The sequence below is a fragment of the Oryctolagus cuniculus genome, chromosome 8, assembly GCF_051225735.1.
Source record: "Oryctolagus cuniculus isolate XC-2025 breed Fujian yellow rabbit chromosome 8, ASM5122573v1, whole genome shotgun sequence".
NCBI classification, from domain to species: domain Eukaryota; kingdom Metazoa; phylum Chordata; class Mammalia; order Lagomorpha; family Leporidae; genus Oryctolagus; species Oryctolagus cuniculus.
Window position 1 is genome coordinate 88232401 of NC_142874.1, and position 19131 is coordinate 88251531.

General features: G+C 39.5%; 1 long non-coding RNA gene across 1 annotated transcript in view; it reads left to right on the forward strand.

The window, feature by feature from the left end:
- Positions 1-1328: 1328 nt before the first annotated feature.
- LOC149125081 (uncharacterized) overlaps positions 1329-19131 on the forward strand; it is a 53751-nt gene continuing 35948 nt past the window's right edge. The window contains exons 1-2 of the long non-coding RNA XR_016212038.1: positions 1329-1469; positions 2430-2516. This is a non-coding gene — a long non-coding RNA (uncharacterized LOC149125081). The remainder of the gene's footprint in view (positions 1470-2429; positions 2517-19131) is intronic.

Consider the following 19131-nt stretch of genomic DNA (forward strand, 5'->3'; position numbering starts at 1 on the left):
AAAATATTCAACAAAATATGTGTCCTCTTCACTTTGGTAAGAAATCAAATGATTTTCTTATACTTTATACTTTTCTCTATTGCTTAAATGATCTCTAATATTGTCTTTATAATCAGGAAAATTATAATAAAGCCATTATTTTGAATAATAGAAGATACAATAATCAAGAACAGAGCAAATTTATCACACAATTATGTAATATTAATGAGTAGCTTCAGCAAGTGTCACAGCACATAGTCTTGGAATGCTGAATTCTAACCTAACTCTATCACTGCCTTGTTGGTGTGGCTTCAAATAATAGCCTCATTTGTATATCTATTTTCTCATTGCAAAAAAAAAAAAAAGATAATAAAGAGTGATTACATCAGGGTGTGGTGGACTAACTAATCAGTACTTGAAAACAACTTTGGAAAAGTGATGTCAATAATTTTGAAAATTTCTTTAATTTATAGATAAAAGCAATTTCATTTCCAACAACAACAGCAAAAAAAAAAAAGCCTTAAACCCCAGAGACTCTTAGCTCCAAAGCCCAACTCTGCCCCCAGTTATGCATGTGCAGTTAGTTGTGTGTGCATAATTGAGGGCAGAGTTTGGCCCATAAGGTTTGGAATAATCTGGAAATTCTTAGAATCTGGAAAAAGTTAAAATCTCTTTGATAAAATAAATTATGAAGTGACCCAATTCAAATGGACTTTGATGTGTAAGGAAATAGTGTTTTCACTTATGTGAGAAAGTACAAAATTTCATTGAGTCCAATCTAGAACAGACGGGGCTTCTGGATAAGAGAACATCAGCATGATTTTCTCCAGGGTGTCACAGATCATGTCTGTAAGAAGTGAGCTTGTGCACCCTTAGGAATGAATGCCTCGTACAATAGAAGAAAAAGAGTAGAGAGGAGGGGACAGGAGCCTGTGTGTGAATAAACTCAAACTCCCCAGAACATTTATAACTAAGGCTTTTGCACATATCTGGTACATTTTTAGTATCTACAAACCCCTCTGTCCTACATTCCCTACCCACTAGGAGAGTGAGATCTGCAAATAGATCCTTCCCAAAGTCATCTATCAAGTGTAAAGTCAGCCCAAACCAAGAGAACTTCCTTTGCAGTTTTTGTTTCTGCCTCAATTTTCCTTTCATAAGTCATCTCAAAAGGGCCACCAAAAGTTCTGCTTCGAATAATTTCTTGACACTTTTAATTTTTCATTTAAAAAAAGGAAATTGATAAAAAGAAAGTTCATTAAGTTCCATACCTAGATCTTGATCACATTCTATCCTTTTTCTTTCAATCTCATAGATTAAATTCTAAGGAGTTATTTATTTATTTGAAGGCAGAGTTACAGAGCGGCAGAAACAGAGAGAAAGCAAGAGAGGTCTTCCATCAACTGGTTCACTTCCTAGACAGCCTCAATGCCAGAGCTGCGCTGATCTGAAGCCAGGATTCATGAGCTTCCTCCAGGTCTCCCACACAGGTACAGGGGCCCAAGGCCATCTTCTGTTTTCCCAGGCCATAGCAGAGAACTGGAGCAGAAGTGGAGCCGCTAGAACTGAAATTAGCTTCCATCTGGAATGCCAGCACTGCAGATGGCAGCTTTACCCCTTACACCACAGGGCCGACATCAGATTAAATTCTGACATATACTTTTAATCTTTGCTGTGTTACTGAGTGAAGGGTTGTACCAGAGAAATAACAAAAAATAAAGTAAAATAAAATAACTCCTCTCTCCCACTTCTGTCTTCAACAAAAAGGTTAGCTGTGCAAGTGTATAGGGTTCGTTTTCTGGCTGTGTGTGCAGAACTATTTATCAACCCACAAAATATGATCTGTTTCTCCTTTATGTGCCTTTCAACGCACACACAGAGGGGGAAAAACAGCATTGGTCTTTCTCTCCCTGCCCCTCCAGAGGCTCGTGTGGATGATAAGCACAATACCCACGGGATTAAACCACTTGTAAAGAAGTAGAGTCCAGCACACTTGGCTCTTGAAGCTTTGAAAACAGCCTTGAGCTATCCTCCTAAAAAAACATTAAAAGGGCCATTTTTGTGTGCTTTTAGGCATTTTTACAAGTTCTCGTGAAAGAATAAAAATGGCCAGTTTGTATTTTCTATGGTCATTATTTCTAAATAGCTTTGCCTCTCACTAGAGACTTACTCATAAAGTCAGAAAAAAAGCCCAGTCTTTCTAAGTGGTCTTATCTGTCTATATATCCATCTGTCTGTCTATCTATCTATCTATCTATCTATCTATCTATCTATCATCTATCTAGGTCTATACACCAAAGGGAAGGTACTTCACAATTAAATATGAATGTGGTCTCTGTCCCCTACTGAAATAATCAAAATTAATTTACAGTAGTTGGTCAAAGCCTATGGTGCTGCCCATCTTCTCCAAGCAGTAAATCACAAACCCTGCTTTTTACATTTTTTTAAAGGTCCGGTCTACTTTGTCAGACTCTAAACAAGGGCTCACACTCTGCAACCGAGAAACTCCCCAGAATTCCCCATTTTCCTTTGTAAAGGTAAGCTCCTAGTTTCCTGGTAGATTATGTTGCTAAGGTGGCCATTAGCAAATGCCACAGACTGGGTGGCTTGCACAACAGAAATGTGTTTCTCATAGTTCCAGAGGCTGGAAGCCCACGATCAAGGTGTAAGCAAGTTGGGTTTTCCCCGAGGCTTCTCCATGGCTCCCATTGTGCTGCCACCTCACAAGGCAATCCCTTGTGTCCAAGTCCTTGGTATTTCTCTCTTCTTATAAGGACATCAGATACATTGAATTAGGACCACTCTAAATGACCTCATTTTACCGTGATCACCTCCAACACTTTATTTCCAAAATAGTTCCGCTCTGAGATACCAGCACTTGGGACTTCCACAGGTGACTTAGGGGAAGACCCAACAGCCCCCAGACAGCTTTACTTTCTGAGATTCACACCACACAAACTCTATCCTAGCAGTTGTGGCCAAGCAAACATCTGACTAGGTAAATCATGGGGAAACTTACATTTTAAAAAGTAGGCAAAAGTTTACCTTCGTACTTTTGAAATTCTACTTTATAATAGTGTATAGATTTCTTGTCTTGAACCAATAAATAGTAAAGAATCATGAACTAATTAACGAATTACTAAACAGAGGAAATGAATTTGTCACTGGTGAGGCCATTTTCAAATTATAACACACCTTTTGCATAAGGTTTGTTGTAGTGCAGTGTCTTAATCATAGTCTACCATCAAATACTTTAGGAGTATCTTTAACCCTTAGATGGTAAATTAGCAGCATGCAATGATTACATCCTAAGTTCTCAAGCAGAGGCAGTCTATTGCAAGGACCTTATTCGCTGCCAGTTCCCACAGGCTGTTTTAAGTTAGCTTTAAAAAACTGAATAGCAACACTGAATACTGTAGAAGTGCACTTTGCCTAGTAATACCTAAGTTATTGCAACATTTGACTATCCATTTGGTTGTTACAGAGAAATTTTAAACTGTAATTAATGGTTGTTGTTATAGTTAGTATGTCGCCTATATTTCTACCTCTAGTCAGGGGCTTTATGTGTTATATTATAATATCCTTGAGCCTGGGCAAATACATAAATCTTTTAAAAATAAACATGGCTTACTTGCACAAAACTCATCAGTTTTCAGAGACTGTTAATGCCCTTGAAGTGGTTTTTGTGAGTGTGAAACAAATGGCAAGAATTTGAATTGGTCCCTCCTATTATAATATAGAAATTAAGTCTGCTTCATTTATCAAGTCCTATTCATTTCCTGATTTTATAAACTTGTATCTATCAATTAACATTGTGATACTTTAAAAAATTATAACAGACCACCCCATCAGTGGTTTGAATGTGATTTTATAACTAAATGTGCTTCTCATAATTCTATAAATATAAAGGATTATTTACTATAAATACATCTATACAATTTTAATCTTATGTAAGATTTGCCTTGGAGAACATTTTTAGCCTCTACACGATTAGACATGATGGACTCGGGGTTCAATAGCTCATGGATGCGACCACTAGAGGCCCCAGGGGAGTTCTCAGGTGACAGCTGGCCCTTTCAAGGGGACGCTCCCCACGAGGCTGTCAGAAGTTCTGTTCTCAGGTCATTCTGCACACGTTCTCCTGTTGATCTCACTCACTCCCAGTTGTACTCTCACCTTCCCAAAGATGACTCCCAAATCTGTGTCTCTTTCTCAGCAGCAAGCCTATATTTCCAGTTGCCTTCTGGATTTCTCTTCTGTTTTGCAGATACCTCACGTGGAAACCATCCTGTCCTGTAGGATGATTGCCATGCAGACAGAAAGCACACGATATTCAGGATGGGACCCATCTGGGCTCCAATCTGAGTGTCCACACTTGCTGTGACCATGGGCAGATAAACCAATCCAGTCCTCTGAGTCCTGAGTTAATCAATCTATGCCCTAAAAATCTGCCTTCTTCATGAGATCACTGTACAGAACAAATGAGATAGAACATTAAAAAGCAAGCACTCATTAGGTGCTCAGGAAAGCAGATTGATAAAAAACTAAAAAAGGAAGGGAGGGGGAAAGCAGGGAGGAAAGGAAAGGAATTAGAAAAATGAAAAGGAGAATAAAAATTCAGTCTCCAAATAGAATATATATACAGAGAGAATATTTATTTATATTCATTAACTTTATTAAGAAAATGCCATTCTTCCAATTCCCATGGTGTAAAAACCTGTCAAATTCTGCTTCTCTCTCTTCCTTACCCTCTCCCTGCAGCCAAAAGCTAAATTCCTTTGTTACTACCTCTAAAACGTGTCCCAAACATATCTGACCTGAGTACTTGGGCAGCTTCCACCAATGTGGAAAACCCTGATGCAGTTCCAGGCTCCTGATATCCGCCTGGCCCAACCTATGCTCCTGTGGCTGTTTGGGGAGTGAACCAGTAGATGGAAGATCTATCCCAACCCTGGTGTGTATGTGTGTGTGTGTGTGTGTGTGTGTGTGTGAATGTCTGTCTTCTTATCTCTGTAACTCTGCCTTTCAAATAAATAAAGCAATCTTAAAAAAAAAAAAGAAGAAGAAGAAGAAAGAAAGAACTCTGTACTAAAACACTCATCTCTCCACCCAGAGTCATTCCAGAAACAACCAGATGTCATCATGAGTGGCTCTTGTGTGCCTGGCACCATGTTAGATGCCACAAACTCAGAACTAGTCTATACCCTCAAGAAGCTTACAACAGAATTAAACTATAACTGCCCAAACAAGCTCTGGACGTGAAACAACCCAGTGTTTTCCCTAAAACTCACTGCCCCCTGGTTATAGGAAATGAAACAAAGCTTAGATGGCCATTCACTATTACTAGCATGGACTTACCTCCAGAAACATCAGTTGGGAACACATTGGACTATTCATAGTGACTTCACTTCTTTTGAGTAGGGACCTAAGTCTATTTGTCTGTAGGCTCAAGGGTCATGAGGATAAGATTGGCATCTTTTTTTTCTTCTTATAAGTTACATTCAAGCAATTCTGATATATTGGATATATTTTAAAATGTGGTAAATCATCAATAAAAACCCCAAGTTGTAATTCTTATTCTTCTGCTTTAGACTGCCAAAAACATGATTCATTAATTGTCACCAGCCTTCAGATTCTCTATAATTTAAAAAAAAAATTATTCTTGAGTTTGATATCAGGTTAAATGTTATAGACAATAATTAGAATAAACAAGTTCTTTAACAAGTATGCTTAAAAAACTTTTAAGATAGTTTGAGGGTCTAAGTTTATTAGTTTAAATCTACTTTAGGTTTAGGAAGAGGTTTAGCCTGAGATGGTGATATTTATTTTAATTTATCATTATTGTTATTATTAATCAGTGGTTTGAACACATGGAAATGATAAAGGGCTGAAATAAAAGAGATTGGGTGGAGATGTGTGAAATGTTTTATGAGATCTTGATATGTCCTTCTGTTTGGTGAAGGGGACTAAATTCATCTAGCAGTAAAAAGTCAGTGCTAATTGGTACCATCTAGAAAAAAGCAGGGCTTTAAGTTGAGATTTGATAAGTAGGGGAAAACAAAGAGTGCAATTGTTAAACTGAATGGGGTGAGTGACAGACAGAGAAGGGGGTTCCAAAATTTCTCAGGGTAGAGTAGCAAGACAGGCAAGAATAGTACTTTTGGCTCAGCTCTCCGTGTCACTGTGGGTAAAAGACAAAGCAAATGGACCTGACTTCTTAAAAGCGGACCTCAAAGATGCTGCTGAGAATGCTGTTACCTGAAACACTCCTCAGAGGTTCGGACTCGAAGAAATGGCTGATAACTATGTAGCTTGCATTGAAGTTTTCATCTTGAAAAGTTGATGAAGCAATAAGAAAAAAATCCAACCCACAGGGCTTAGTTTTTTTCTTTAAGGGAAATCATAGCTATAAATATGTCACTTCTCAGCTTCAAAACCTTCAAAGACCAAAAGCTGTTGGCTGAAGAAAGCACTAATAGCAGGGACCCTCTGCAGTTTGGCTCGGGTTTCCTCTCCAGGCTGCGTTCCCACTATTTACTCACCAAAAAATGGGATGGGAAAGTAAAGAAGAGCATTGATGTGATGATGGACTAGAAGCCAAGCACTATATTATGTTATTCCATTTTCTCCTACAACCCTTAACGGAGGATTGCTGTGGGAGCTGAATAAGGTAGTAAATGTTGAGTGCTTGGCACAAGCGTTTAAATTAACAGCATTAATGTGTTCAGAACAGTGCCTAACATATAGTGAGTCCTCAATAAATGTGAGCACTTTCTGATATTGATTTAGGAGAACATAGACATAGAGAAAGTCAACGTTTCTCTTTTAGGATGAGGGAATCGATCATCATAAATATTAAGCTACTTTCCCAAAGTGACAGCAGTGTTGTGATTTGCATGACCCATAAGTCTTTCCAGGACCCGTAAGTCCTTCCCAGTATACCTGCCTCTTGGCTATGTCACTCTACCTTTCAACTAAATTGTACTCTAATACTGCCCAAACTATATCACCAACTTTTCAAACTTTTACCAATAGCTGTATGTTTGACCTCTCCCATAATGCCCCTGCTGTTAACTCCATCTTCTGGAGGTACAGTATCAGGTGAAATTGTCCATTCCTTCTTTCTCCAATCCATATACTTCCAAGCTTCCTATACAGTTTCTCTCCCTCACCAACACGGAACAAATGTATTGTTAACCTGGCCTCTTTATTCCTGTTCTGTGTTTTAACCTCATCATTCTGAACTTTCAAGGGCAGGAAACACAAATTTGTTCTCATTTTAATATTTATTTCAATAAATATTAAATCCCTCTCATGTACCAGACAGTGGATATATAGCAGGATGGATATGGATAGGATGACAAAAGAGGCATGTGCCCCAAAGGGCATAAGACATGCTAGACAACTCACTGTTCTATCAACAGGGCTTTCCAGAAGAGCAAGCTGCAGCTCTAAAAATGCATTGAACAAGTCTTCTACAGCTTGATATTGGTTTGGGTGTCCTCAAAAGATCCATGTACTCAGTCTTATTTACAGGATTTTATGTAAATTGTTAATGCATTCAGGGTCGAGAAACTTATTCCAATAATGGCATCTGACAGTGAGGGTTTGGGGAAGTGATTAGTGGAATCCCTCCCCACCCCCCACCATGTTCAAGTCATGTGGTTTGATAAGGAGAGACCACACTGACATAGACAACAAGTGTATTCCGTGGCTCTCTGTGGTTCCTGGGTCACCAAGTGATCCTTCCTCCACATGTGTTCTGCCATCCACTGCCCTCAATTAGATGCCTAATCAACAAAACCATGACCTAAAATAAATCTTCCTTCTTTCACAAGTATCTCATCTCAGGAATTTGATAAAGTGACCAAAAGATGACTAGTAAAAGGCCTATTTAAATTTACGTTCTAGAAGAGCAACATGATAACTCAATCATTTCGCTAGCACAACCTTTGTAACTGGCCTAATTGGGGGCAGTAGTATCTCTACACATTTGTATTCAATTTTTGTTAATACTTTGGTCTTATTTTTTCTTGTCCTTCAGATTTTTTTTTTCCTTCTACAGTCTTTAACTTCTCATCTTTTTCTTGAATGCATTTTTCCATTTGTTCCACAACATCTTTACTAGGCTGTTCAGAAATAATGGTCTGTAACTTCTGAACCTCCACTTTTAAAGCTTTGTTTTGGTCATTCAGGATCTTAAATTCTTCCATTTTGTTTGAAATTTCACATTGTAGCTGCTCTTCAAGCAATCTTATTTTATCATCTTTAACATGAATACTTCTCTGCATCTTCTCTAATTTGTGAGCAGCAGCAGCCTGCTCATTTGCCAGGGTCTGTAATTTCTGCACTTCAGCTTTCAGTAAGAAATTCATATTCTGTATATCCTTAAGTTCCTCCTCTTTACTTGCTAAATGATCTTGTTCATTTGCTAAAAAATCTTCAGTCTCTTTTATCTGCTTATACAGACCCCTCTTCATACTTCAATTTCATGGAGGAGAAAGGCAAAGATATTTCAGTCTCAGAGCCTTGCAAGTTACCTTTCTAGCCTTGATAATAAGCTGTTTATAGAACATCTTTCAAATGTAGTTCTGCAGTAGCCCAATTTGTCATTTCTTCCTCTGAGGCCAAGATACTGGGCCGTTTGAAACTTCCTTTGGTGTTTTGTACTCACAGCACTGATGACCCTCCCACTTCCTCAAATTCAGGTGACATCTGATTCATTGAAAGCCCACTTTGCTACTGTATCAATGTTCCTCCCCCATTTGTATGATCTTGTGTTTTATCACAAGACCAAGTCTTTTCATCAGATAACTCACCATCTTTTTTCCCTTACACTGGGCCAATGAGACTTGTTTCCTTCTCTGTATACTATCAACTTTTGAATTATAATGTATTTGATTGCTTTCTGTGGATCATTAAAGTGCTTTGTCCTGAAAAAGAAATGAATTACAGAACAGAATGATAAATGCCAATGAAGCCTTTAAGTCTACTTTAAGTAGACTCTTTTAAAAGCAACTTTTTAAAATTTACTTGAAAGGTAGAATTAGAGAGAGAGCGAGATCTTCTATTTGCTGGTTCAGTTCCCAAATGATCACAAGGGCCAAGGCTAGGACAGGTCAAAACCAGGAGTCTGGAACTTCATACAGGTCTCAAATGGGTGCAAGGACCATCCTCCACTGGTTTCCCAGGTTTATTAGCAGGGAGCTATATTAGAATTGGAGCAACTGGGACTTGAACAGGTGCTCACTGGGATGCCAGGCTGGCAAGAAGAGGCTTAACCTGCTGTACCTCAACACCAACTCCTAGATGTTTATTTCTAACATCATCCAACTATCCAGTTGACATATTCCTTTGACAGTATGAACCAGAGTTTTACAATCATTCTAGCATAGTCCAAACCTGGATAAAATTTTCTGCCCACCAATGAGTAAATGCAAGGCTTGGGGCGGGTTTCTCCAACCTGCTTCCTCTGATTCAATGTAGAAATCTGCAGACAATGTTGAACTAATACATGAGGGGGCCTTCCTAAGGCTGTTGTGGCATTCCCTAAAAAATTATTTTCTTAAAGTACTCTCCATTCAAACTCTCCGAAGGAGCTCCCCATTGGTGCTATATTGAAATACAGTCTCCCTCAGAATTCCTGAACACTTGGGGCTGGCTCTGTGGTGCAGTAGGTTAATTGTCTGGCTGTGGAGTCAGCATCTCATATGGGCACTGATTCTAGTCCCGGCTGCTCCTCTTCCAATCCAGCTCTCTGCTGTGGCCTGGGAAAGTAGTACAAGACGGCCCAAGTGCTTGGGCCCCTGCACCTGTGTGGGAGACCTGGAGGAGATTTCTGGCTACTGGCTTTGGAATAGCGCAATTCCAGCCATTGCAGCCATCTGGGGAGTGAACCAACAGAAGGAAAACCTTTCTCTCTGTCTCTCCTTCTCACTGTCTATAACTCTACCTCTCAAAAAATAAATAAAAACCTTAAAAATAAATTCTACCTTCATATATGAAGTATTTTATAAGTGAAAAAAGCAATTTGAGACCTAAGTGCATGACATTATGTCATTTAAGCTAAAAGAATGTCTTATGCATTAAGTATAGAAGTATGTCATACATATATATAATTTACATTTATTTATTTATTTGAGAAGTAGAGATACAGACAGTGAGAGAGAGAAGCAGAGAGAAAGGTTCATTTCCCAAATGGCTTTAATGGAAGAAGCTGGGCCAATCCGAAGCTGTTTTCCACTGTGTTCCCAGGCCATAGCAGAGAGCTTCATTGGAAGCAGCCGGAAATCAAAGCGACAATGACATATGGGATGCCTGCACTGCAGGCGGAGGATTAACCTACTGCATCACAATGCCACCACCTCCCCGACTGCCATTTTTTCAAGACTGGTTGATGCTATGTGAGCTAAGGTGAGGCTGTCACACCTCCCTTTCGTCCCTAAGTGGCTTCTCAAGTTTTCCTTTCCAATCACTTACAGTACCATCCCTTAAAGGATCTCTGTTATGTAATATTCTCCATACTAATATACTTCCATGAATGTTCTAGCAACTTAGAGTGAACCATCCTCATCCCAGTGTGCTATGAAATACTAGAACTTGTGATATCAGAAATGACCCTCTAAAATATGTATCAAAATGTGGCCCCTTAAAGTTCCCCAGAAGTCCCATCTGGGTACCACATATGCCATCGAAACTTGGGGTGCCATATGATATCACCATATGCTTATTAATAAATCCTTAGTATTAATAAGCCTGAGAGGGTTCTTGCCTAATATTTAGAGAAGAATTCTAAATACCAGCATAAATAAATGAGGCAGCATGGTACATTTTAGGCTTTTATTTAGTGAGAAAGATGCATAGGAGAGTGAGCTTTATCTAAGAGAGAGGTAAATCTGGGTTCATACTGAGCACCAGGAACCAACCACGTGGAGGAGAATCTAGGCCAGGAAGCCTAGGGCAGGTGGCCCGAAGGCCACGCACCCTGGGGACACAGGGGCTACAGCAAGCCCCCTCCTGGCAAGAGACCAGGAAACAGAAGAGAAGGGCGGACACATTGTGTCCCAGGCTTTTAACCCACTTCCAAAGGGGAGTGGTTAATTAACCTGATTGGCTGGTAGGGACCCAGGTATGGCCAGGTAGGGGCAGAGGTCACACAGGGACATGGTGTAGGCGTGGTCTTCCAGCTCACAAACCTAATCGATTTTAACCTGTATGCCTGCCTACTTCACTTGCTCTTTCTATCTGAATTTATGGCATACTAAATTCCCTCTGTCTGCTTCCTCACCTTTCCTAACCTCTAAATTCAAATTGACTATTTTTTTTTTTTAATTTCCATGAATGAGAGAGAACATGCATTTATCTTCCTATGTCTGGCTTTTTGATACTCGTTGGATGCTTAAATTTATGCAAGTCAAAAAGGAAAAACAATTTTAAGTGAAATAAATTTATACAATACATTGGTCCTCCTTACTTCCAGACTTATTATTCTGTTAAAAAAAGAAATAACAGTAACGTATTAGTTAAATCATGCTAGAGATTTTAAAAGATCCAAAACATCAAAATAGCTCTAATATGGGAAAAGTTAACTTCTAAATCACATCAAGCCTGATGAGGGTATTTCTGATAAATGGGTAGTCTCCTACAAGAAATGATTCAGAACCCTGAGACGCTTCTAATCATGGCTCTGCCCCTTTTCAACATTTGGTTCTGAGATCTCACTGAGCATAGATTTCCCAGCTAGCAGATCAGAGCAATACAGTAGGCACAAGTGTGGAAAGCTTTTCTATGGATGGGCCTGGAAGCAGAACAATCATTTCTGCCCTCCCTCCCCGACCACTGAACTCAGTTAGCTTCACAGTCCTGGGAGTCTGGGATACCTACTCTTCCTTTGTGCCCGGGAAGTAGATGAAATGGTTTTGATGAGTCTTTGCTTCTACCAGTCTCCATCTAAGGACTATCGGCCATATTAGAAAAGATAATGACTGTGAAGCACTCCAAGTTCTGCCCTGGCCTGATGGTTGTCATTAATTTAGGGAAGGGAAAAGACATTAACAAGGCAAGGGGAAAGACACACCTACAGTTGCTTCTTTGACTATCCAATTGAGTGACTTCTGCCTGCTATGCTGGAGGAAAGCTGGCCATAATCACCATGAAATTTACTCATTTTAAGTGTACAATTCAATGATTTTAGTAAGCTTTAAGTATTGCAACCACAATCCAATTTTAGAAATTTCCATGATCCAAAGAAATTTCCCTCATGCCCATTTGCAGTCAACCTCTACCTCCCCACAACCAGCCCAGGCACCACAAATCTGATTTCTGGCCCCATAGATTTGCCTTTTGAACATTTTCCTAAATGGAATCATATGACAAATATGTGATCTTTTGTTACTGGCTTCTTTCACTTTGCATAATTTTTAGAGGCTCATCCATGTTGTCATATTATTTGTAGTTCATGTCTTTTGGTTGTTGGACACTATTCCATGGTATTGAAATACCACATTTTGTTTATTCATTTTGCCACTGGATGAACATTTGGACTGCTTCCGGTATTTGGTTACTGCTATGGTTTGAAAATGGTTTATTCCCTGTGAAATTCATGTTGAAATTTGAGTGCCACTGTAATGGTGTTGGGGGGTGAGAACTTCAGTTCATTAAGAGATATTTATGGCTTTCTCTAATGACTAGGTTAATCCTCAGAGCAGTGAGTTTTCCTCTTAAGGGAATGGACCAGCTAGTTGCTGTAAGAGCAGGTTATTATAAAGCAAAGCTACTGCTCTGTTTTGCGTTTTTCACATGTGCCCCTATCATCCTTCAACTTTCTGCTACAAGTTGAAGGAGCATCAAGACCTCACCAGAAGCCAAAAAATAGCAACACACGGTCTTCCCAATCTTTAGAACCTGAAGCTAAACCTCTTTTCTTTATAAATTGCTCACTCTCCATTATTCTTTGTTTTTGTTTTAAGATTTATTTTGAAAGTCAGAGCTCCAGAGAGGGACAGAGAAAGATCTTGCATCCACTGGTTCACCCTCCAATGAAAGGAGCCTAGAATTTTCCATCTGGTTCTCCAACAGGGGACCACAACACTGGCCCCTCAGTTATTTCGTTATAGCTGGAGAATATGGACTAAGACAGCTACCATGAATCCATTTGGCCAGGGCTATCTGTCTTCACAATGATCAAGTGTGAGGATATCCTCCAAGAGGCTTTGTCCAAAGTGGTGATGGCATTTACTTTAGTGGAATGGTATATTGAAAATCTCAGCATACTTGACACTAAAATGACTTGGATACACATCTTACTTATTTGTGAGCTGTCCGACCTTCTAGATTAACTTCACACTTGCTGGTAGTAAGAGTACAGTATGGTATTGGACACAATCATTGTTCCATAAACACAAATTCCCACTCTGTTACCCTCACACAATTGTCTCAATTCCTTCTCTTTAACAAGTTCAGAACCTCTTATTTGCACTCTACAAGCTAAGCCAAATCTTCCCATATTCACATGGATTCCTTCAACATGATTGTAAGTAACATAAGGAGTGCCTTTAACATGCAATTTGAGAGATGCCATGTTCTGTCTCTCAATCTTTTCCTACAGATCTGTAAGACAGAGCTTTTGTCTGTTCAGAATGTTAGCTAGAAGCATCTATCTTTCCTCATAGATCTCATTTGTCTCTCTTCATAGGAGGAACAGTAACTCATCTGTTTGAGGTGCTGAAGAGTCTTCCATGCATTAATCCTTATCGCTGTAGTGGTTAAGGATAACATGGCCAGTCATTGGCCACAATGGCCTGCTTCCTTTTATGCCTCCTAGTCACTGCCCTCAAGTGCTCTCTTCCTTCTTGTACCTTTAATCTTGAGTTATCTGGCTTGACTTGGTGAGGCTAGGCATGCTAGTTAAATAAGTTTGAGGATTTGCTGCTATAGTGAACCCAAATATAACTCTGGAAAGACATAGTAGGAAGTCCAAACTGACTGCATGCAAATTGTTTTAGCAATCCAGCTTTTCATGCAATAGAGCTGATATTTCCATTTTCTCACTGTAGTATCTAGTTTTCAATCATCTGAAATTTTGTGTGACAAACAATAAGATTAATTCCCTTAAGCCTAACTATATTGGTTGACTTTTCATTATTTTAATAAAGTACTTGAGGCAGGCTAACTGACAAAGAAAAGAGGTTTATGTAGCTCACTGTTTTGGAGTTTGAAGTGCAACCTCAGGTGAGGGCTCCCCTTGACCGCATCATTTCACAGTGCACGATCTTCTTATTGGCAGAGTCCTGATCATTTAGGGTCACATGGCAAGAGACAGAGAATGTGCATGTCTGTCTGTGTCTATGTCTTCTGTCCCTTTTTCAGAAAGCCACCAGGATTCAGTCAGCAGGGCTCCATCCTAATGACCTTTATCTAAACATAATCATTTTCCAGAGACCTTGCCTCCAAACATAGTCAAGTTAGCTTTCCACCTTCTTCAAGCCACGAACATGTGACTTTGGGAATTAAATTCCTGTATGAGTCCAGCAGGAAAATCATATTGAAACTATAACACCAACATATGGAGACTGTTTGTTTGTTTCAGAAAGAGCTGGGAATACATTTAGGCAGACCAAATTTTGCAGTCTTTTTTCCTTCCATGTGTGGAAGATTCCTTAGGACTAACCACCCAGTAATGTAATATTATTGTCCTATCACTTAACGCAAGTTTATCCAATCCTTCTTGGGTTTCCCAAAAGAATTTGTTAGCTTTCTTTCTCTGAAGCACAAATTACCATTTGAGCCTGCTTCATGTACCACATCAATCACTCTTCAGTCTCTGGGATTGCTAAATGGTTGACCCACTTGGGTAGTTTCAGCTGTCCAATCATTTGGATTTCGGGTGTTAAAACAACTGAAGTGGTCTGACTACTTAGATTAAAATGCCTGAGTTAAACCATGATGAAGACTAAAAAATCCAATTTAACTAGAAAACAAACAAAGTTGTGGAATCTTTTAGATGTGTCCATATGTATGCACAAGCACCAGCAGAGTCTCAGGTTCTCATCCTTTCTCTCTCTCTCTCTCTCTCTCTCCCCCTCTCTCTGTCTCTTTCTCTCTCTCTTCCCCTCCCCCCTCCCTTCTCTCCCTCTCTTCTAATTCTCTCCTCCCTCTTTCCCTTTATCCCTCTCTCCTTCTATCCATCTATCTCCCTCCCTCCTGTTCCTCTATTTCAGTCTTTGTCTCTTTGTGTCTTTACCTATGCCTTGTCTCTGTCTCCTTTCTAGAGTTAACAAATATTCATAATAGTGAAATATACATTTTTGTTAGCAGTGCTTCTGTCACATTCTGTCCAACATCACAAAAGCAATGGTTATACTTCAAGCCTTGACTCTATTCCAGCCTCTTGTTGCTACATACCTCTGGAAGTAACAGATGATGGTTGCAGTGGGTCCCTGCCATCTACAAGGGAGAAACAGATTAAGTTTCAGTTTCCTATCTTTGGCCTAGCCCAGCCTCCACTGTTGCAGGCATTTGTGCAATGAGCCAGCAGATGGAACATCTCTGTTTGTCTCTATCTCTTTGTCTCTCTACCTTTCAAGTAAATAAGCAATAAATAAGGAAAGAGTTAAAAAAAAAAAAAAAGAAATGGGGGCCAGTGCTGTGGCATAGCAGGTAAAGCTGCTGCCTGCAGTGCTGACATCCCATATGGGTGCCGGCTCGAATCCCGGCTGCTCCACATCCAATCCAGCTCTCTGCTATGGCCTGGGAAAGCAGTAGAAGATGGCCCAAGTTCTTGGGCCGCTGCACCCATGTGGAAGACCTGGAAGAAGCTTCTGGCTCCTGGCTATGGATAGGTGCAGCTCTGACAGTTGTAGACATTTGGGGAGTGAACTAGCGGATGGAAGACCTCTCTTTCTCTCTGCCTCAGCCTCTACCTCTGTGTAACTCTACCTTTCAAATAAATAAGTAAATCTTTAAAAAAGAAATGGTTGCACTTAAGAGTTGAGATGAATCAGTGAATGAATTCATCCTGTGTAAAAAGAAATAATTTTATCTTGGCAGAAGGCATTGAGATATGAGGAGCACCCCCGGAGGACAGCGGATCCCAGCATATTACTAACACAGGGCAGGCCTCCCCGTGGCCCTTAACACTCTTTAAATCGTTAGAAATCAACGTGGGGGTTGCCCTGTATTTACAACCCAGAGCCTATTCTTTTGGCAGCCATCCCTGTTCTCCACCTCTCCACCTCTGAGCGCTTTTGGCATGGATGTTTGGAGTGAGTCTCTCAGAGAGTGGTAAATCACTAATTCCTTGAAGATCCATGCTCCAAGAGTCATAGCTGAAGTAAGATAAAAGCTGACAAGTAGGATGTAGCAGGAGATGCTTGAACTGTTAGCAGAGGAAGGCCATCACCTTCTGAGCTATAAGTTAGCCTCTGGTGTCAGAGTCGTCTTTTAAAATTGTCCTCCCTTTAAATCTGCTCATATGACCCCTACATCAGCACAGAAGAAAAAGCTGATCCATCCCTAGAGGGACAAAGCCTTGTCCATGATACACCCGCAAGCATTAGGTAAATCTCATGAGCAACTCTCCAAAGTTAAGATTGTCAGCCATCACTAACACTACAAAATCCTCATTTTGAAGATAAATTTCAAGGACTTAACTTTCAAGATTTTGGCTCATCAGAGCATGCTATACTGAAAATACCTATATTCAAGCACAACAGAATACTATCCAAAAGAGAATGAGGGGACATAAAATTCTCTCTAATGTGCATAAAAGAAAACGCACAAAAAGTCTTAATGAAAACACTGTGATATTTAGAAAGCACTTTCTATTACACAATAGATTGCTTAGTACATCAAATACTTTTTTGTGAAACATGGAACAATTTAATCATAAGATCATTAATGCATTGCAAATTGATTTTGTTTCAGTGCCTTTTGATTTCTTTTAAAATAAACTGACTATTGTTGTGCTGTCAAAACACACTCTCAGACACCATACGGTTTGAATGTTTTATTCTGGATTTTACTTAGACATGAAAAACTAAATAGCGCATAAGAGATGGGAAAAATTGGTAGCAATTCATTAGACTTGGATGTTGCATTTTAATGCTCATTGATATCAACCTATCAAGTACAGAAATTTATGCACAATGCTGAGAGAAAATCATAGTAGGGAAAATAACATCTTAAAGTACTCTACAAATGTTCATAAACAATACTTGGCTCCAAAATTTATCCACAATCTGTAAGGATTCAATTTGCATGAATATTAAAATATTTTTGACTATGTTTTCTTCCTTCATAACATGATTGGAAACAGTTTTACTTATGGCAATGAAATCATATAATTATCATTTCAGTCTAACCCTGACATAAAAATGCTCTTTTTGTTTAGCGTTGAAATATTAACCATTATATGTGATGATATATTAAGTAAACAGCTACTCAGAGAACAGCACTCCTCTTTCTTAGCTTGACTGACCACTCTGAGTAATTTTCTTGCTAAGAAATAGATTGAGGAAGAAAACACACTGGCTTCTAAGGATCCAGTCTGTAAAAACGTGCTCAACGCTGTCAGGCCAAGCAAGCCACTCTCACCGCTGTTCACTCACTTACAGATATGGGATGATTATTTACACTATAAACATATTTCCTTGTTATTCATTTTAATATGGAAAAAACAGCAAATAACATAATAAGCACCCCTGTACCCAACATATGCAATTATCACATATTAACAGTTGATTATATTTTTAGTTCTGTTGATATAGATCTTATTATATTGTTTCTTTGCTTTTTAAGATTTATTTATTTGAAAGGCAGAGTGACAACTATTCCAAGTGATCAATTTCAGTTCACAATTGATCATAATGAAAGGACTAAGAGTCAAAGGGAGCACATAAACAAGTCTAGTACCTGCTAACACTAACCGATAGAATAAATAATGGGGAGAGTGATCCAACATGGGAAGCGAGATACTCAGCAGACTCATAGAATGGCAGATGTCCTAAATAGCACTCTGGCCTCAGAATCAGCCCTAAAGGCATTCGGATCTGGCTGAAAAGCCCATGAGAGTATTTCAGGCATGGAAAGCCAAGACACTCTGGCAAAAAGATCTCTGTGAGTGAGATCCCAGTGGAAAGAACAGGTCTTCAAAGAAGGAGGTACCTTTCTCTGAAGGGAGGAGAGAACCTCCACTTTGACTATGACCTTGTCTAAACAAGATAAGAGTCGGAGAACTCAGAGGGCTTCCATAGCCTTGGAAACTCATGACTGGAGCATAGGGAGACTACTGATGCCATAGACAGGAGTGTCAATTGGTAAAGTCAACAACAGGAGTCACTGTGCACTTACTCCTCATGTAGGATCTCTGTCCTTAATGTGCTGTGCATTGAGATTTAATGCTATAACGAGTACTCAACCAATATATTTCACTTTGTGTTTCTATGGGGGTGCAAACTGTTGAAATCTTTACTTAATGCATACTAAACTGATCTTCTGTAAAAAAAAAAAAAAAGAAAAAAGAAATTATCAATTCCCAACTTGACTCTCACTGGGATTAAACATGACAATAGGTCTGATCTGATTTCATCATCATTTAAAAAAATCATCTATTATTTTTCACTTTATGTTTCTGTGGGAGAGCAAACTGTTGAAATCCTTACTTAATGTATACTAAGCTGATCTTCTGTATATTAAGATAATCGAAAATGAATCTTGATGTGAATGGAAGGGGAGAGGGAGTAGGAAAGAGGAGGGTTGTGGGTGGGAGGGACAGTATGGGGGGGAAGCCATTGTAATCCATAAGTCGTACTTTGGAAATTCATATTCATTAAATAAAAGTTGAAAAAAAAAAGGCAGAGTGACAAAGAAGGGGAGGGAGGATGGGAGAGAAAGAGAAAGCGAGAGATTGATCTTTAACCCTTTGGGTCATTTCCCAAATGGCCACAAAGGCCAGGACTGGACCAGGCTGAATCCAGGAGCCTCAAATCCCATCCAGGTCTCCCAAATGAGTGACAGGGGCCAAAGTGATTGGGCCATCTTCTGCTGGTTTCTCAGATGCTTTACCATGGAGCTGTATTGGAAGTGGAGCAGCCAGCACTCAGATATGGCATCCTGGTGTTGCAGGTAGAGGTTTAACCTGCTGCACCACCTGTT